Below are 4,157 nucleotides of genomic sequence, written 5' to 3'. Positions count from 1 at the left end.
TTTCTAGTTGAAACAGTTCAGGGCCGGCCGTGGCCGTTTGGTTTTAATTGGAAACTGTCTCTTTAAAGTTCTAGGAGATCTGTGCGCATGCGTAGTAGAACCCTCCGAGGGTGGGACTGGGGTGCCCACTAGCTCAGGCAACCCTATAGTCATCAGAATGGAGGTACGCAGACAGCAAGGGACCAATGAACATCTACCAAAAGAAAATAATGTCCACACCTTTATGTCAGCGGTTCTGCCAGGCGTCTGTGGCCGCTCCAATCCTTCCCCCGCGTGGTCTCACCCAAGATGGCGGCTCCTGGAGCAGCCGAGCATCCCAGACTAGAAAGCAATAGATTTCTTGCTTCTGCCCCCAATTCCCCCAGCTGTGGGCATTCCAACCTTCTAAGTATTCCTTTATATGTGGTTCAGAGTTCTGGGACCATCCCCTGAACCTGCTTGGTTGGGTAATCTGTGTTGTTGTTGGCGGAGCTCTCCTGCTATACGTCCACCCGATCCGCCATCTTGTTTGTATCCTCTTGTTTATATATCTTTTAAAAAGTTATTTTGATGACAGTATTGTTGTTGTTAAGTGCCGTCGAGTCGGTTCCGACCCATAGCGACCCTGTACAGGGTTTCCGAGGGTATAAATCTTTACGGGAGTAGAAAGCCTCCTCTTTCTCCCACGGAGCGGCTGGTAGATTTAAACCGCTGACCTTAAGGTTCGCAGCCCGATTCGTAACCACTACGCTACCACAGCTCCTATATACAGCCAAAAAGATACCCCATTTAAACAGTTTCTACATGAATGATCCAGTGACCTTGTATCCTTTTCCAAATGATTCTTCCACCCTTCTCTTAAACCCACTGCTCTCTAAGTGTCCCAGCCAACTCTCTGAATTGCCATTATTTATTTGATTTCCTATACTTGTAGGTAATTCTGTTTTTATTGTTGTTTACTTATTAAATTGTTTTGGATTTTCTGCACGCATAACCACGTTACCTTCAAATCAAGATCATTTTACTTCAATATTCCTCCCCCCGCCCCCTTTTTTCTTTCCTTACCATCCAGTGCAATCAATGCTGAATAGAAGGGACAAGAACAAACACACTTGTCTTTTTCCCAGTTTTCGGGAGAAAAGCATATAGTCTTTGAACATTGTATGTGAGCAGTAGGAACGTATTTCATAGCACTCCTGTAACAAGTTGACAAAATCTACTTCTGTTCCTCCTCTGCTGAGGTTCATTTGTTTGTTTTCTGCTTTAAAGCATGAATGAGTATTCATTGTATCAAATGCTCTTTTCCAATCACTTGACAAGTCATGTCCGAGTCCAGATCTCTCCATACCGACTCACTGCTGTCAGTGGACCATGTGCTGTGTTCAGCTCAACAGGGACTGTGGAGAACAAAGGAGACCTGACTTTGTCTCTTGTGGAACTTGGCACTGTGTGTGACAATTATCTGTTTGTCACGGCTCCCACTAGGGGCCCTGTGAGGGCCTGTTCATTCATCACCATAGCACCAGTGTCTAGCCCAGAGCTGTTAGCTGAGTGCTGTTATTGTTGTTGTTAAGTGCTCTCAAGTTGGTCTCGACTCATAGCAACCCTGTGTAGGGTTTCTGAAGAGAAGATGGTGAATTTGAGCCACCCACGTTGTGGTTCAAACTAACCTTGTGGTCCAGTGATTATCCTACAGTGCCACACAGATGCATTGTAATCTGGGAAGGCTTCATGGAGGAAACAGTTTTTGAGTGAAAACTTGATGTTTGCGGAGTTTCCTTGCCTCACAGTCTTCTCCACACTACAGAGTCACCGGGAATGGGAACCGACTTGATAGCGCTTAACAACATTGCTGTTGTTGTTAGCAACTGCTGCTGGGTGAACTCTCATTCATGGGGACCTTATGAATAACAGAATCCAGTGTTGCCCGGTCTTGAGTCAGACTCACTACCACCAGCATGTTTGAATCCATCTCGCGGCTCTCGTGACGGTCTACCTCACTGAGTGTTCCCCACACTCTCGCTGGCCCTCAACTCCACCAAATGCGACGTCATCCTCCAGCGAGACTGATCCCTCCTGTTGGCATGTCCAAAGTAAACCATCCAGACAGTGTTCTGTTGTGATTTACAACATTTTCATCAGTTAATGTTCACAAGTAGATCACCAGGTCTTTGTTCCTAGTCTGTCTTGGTCAGGAGGTTCTGCTGAAATCTGTCCACGATGACTAATCCTGCTGGTATCTGACATACAAGCGGCATAGCATCCAGCATCACAGCAAAATATCAGCCACTTTGTTGTTAAGTGTCATTGAGTCAGTTTTGAGTCATCGCAACCCTGTATAGGGTTTCCCGGGAGCAGCTGGGGGGCTTGAACCACCAACCTTGAGGTTCAAACTGATCTTGCAGTCTAGTGCATAAACCTGACAAACTGACAGATGGGTGGTAGATTAATAACAAATGTTGTTAAATGTCTTCAAGTTGGTTCCAATTCATAGCAACCCTGTATAGGGTTTCCAAGGAGTGACTGGTGAGCTTGAACCGCTGACCTTGAGGTTCAAACTGATCTTGAAGTCCAGTGCATTAACCCACACCACCACACCAGGACTCACAGGCACTTTTTATCAGTCACACATTATGTGCCAGGCATGTTAATGTTCCCTAGTCTCCAGTAAGCAAGAGTAAGTGTAGACTTGAGACTGGTTGTAGTTTAGGATCAGGGTTTTTTTTCATTCTCATTCTAGCCTCGTTATCCCTGGGTGCTGCAAACAATTAAACGCTTAACAAGTAGCTGAAAATGTTGGCAACTGAAGTACCTTGGAAGAAAGACCTGGTGATTTGCTTTCAAAAGGTCGCAGCCTTGAAAACAGTGTGGTGCAGCTTTACCCAGTACACATGGGGTCGCCATGAGTTGACTGGACTTGATGGTAATGGACAGCCACAACAATAGTGGAAGAGCCCCGAGAGTCACCATGGCCAAGTCCAGACTTGGGACACCCCAGGGTTCTGGGAAGGATTTGTCAGCTCCCATCCTTCCAGGTCTTTCAAACTTGGTAGCCGGGGGGCGGTGGGGGGGACCTTCTGGTACCTTCCACTCTTCACTGCCCCCTCTCCCCCTGCTCCCTCCTTAGCCCCTCTAGCTCATCGGCCGTGCCGGAATCTGTGGGGAAAGGAGCAGAATTTCGGCTAAATATAAACCAGGCTGTTCCAGTTTCTACATAGAACAAAGGAGCAGGGTGTTAAGTTGATTTTTATAAATAAAGAGAGAAGGAGTGAGAGAATATTTTTTCGAGATGTTTAATAAAATCGTCTTGTGAGAGGCAGGAAAATCACTGGGCTGCGGTGGGAGGGTTTGGCAGAGGAAGGGGGAAGATGGGCAGAAGTGGGGTGCTTTCTCCTTCCTGCTATGGTATTGCCTCTAGAACATCCTTCTGCTGAGGCCAGCAGAGACTGGGGGCAGACATGAGGGTCCCTGGGAGTGGGGGTGGATTATGGAAGGCACCGAATCATAATAGTTGCGCGTACGGAGTACCAACTGTATACTGAGGCTTTTGTTAGAAGTATGCATCATCTCATCAAATGCCTATGAAGTTATAACTGTCGTCACTGATATGCTTCAATCTAGCCCCTGCCTGCTCACTGAACTCATCTCTTCCTTCCGGTCCCCTTCCACTTGCACCATGCTCGATTGCTGCTCACAGCCTGCGTACCTTTCTGTCCCCTTGTACCTGCATCTCATGCTGACTCCTGGTCATTCAGGTCTTTGACCACCTTATCTAAAATCACCCCATCCCATGTCCTGGTTATTATTATACTGTTATTGGTTGTTGTCTAATTGATTCTGACTCACAGTGATCCATGTGTTTCAGAGTATAACTGCTCTTGCTTGGCTGCAATCTTAACAGAAGCAGATGGCCAGGACATTTCTTCTGCAGTATTGATACTCTTGTTGCTGAGTGTCGTCGGAGTCCGTTCCGACCCACAGCGACCCTGCATAGGCTTTCCGAGGACCACCTATTGAGCTTGAACCACCAACTTTGCAGTTCAAAGGGCTTTGCAATCTGGCGCGTTAACCCACAGCACCACACCAGGGCAGTATTGATTGTTGTTGTTTAGTGCTGTCGAATCGATTCTGATTCCGACCCATAGCGACCCTGTATAGGGTTTCCAAGGAACAGCTGG

The 4,157-nt window shown here is 47.0% G+C and overlaps 1 pseudogene; it reads right to left on the bottom strand.

The window, feature by feature from the left end:
* The window catches only part of LOC102815089, a 51,738-nt pseudogene extending 48,081 nt beyond the window's left edge, over window positions 1-3,657 (bottom strand).
* Window positions 3,658-4,157: the final 500 nt, after the last annotated feature.

Source organism: Chrysochloris asiatica, unplaced genomic scaffold (assembly GCF_000296735.1).
Source record: "Chrysochloris asiatica unplaced genomic scaffold, ChrAsi1.0 scaffold00078, whole genome shotgun sequence".
Taxonomy (NCBI): domain Eukaryota; kingdom Metazoa; phylum Chordata; class Mammalia; order Afrosoricida; family Chrysochloridae; genus Chrysochloris; species Chrysochloris asiatica.
The sequence above is the reverse complement of the archived record's forward strand: the minus strand, read 5'-3'. Positions and strand labels throughout refer to the sequence as shown.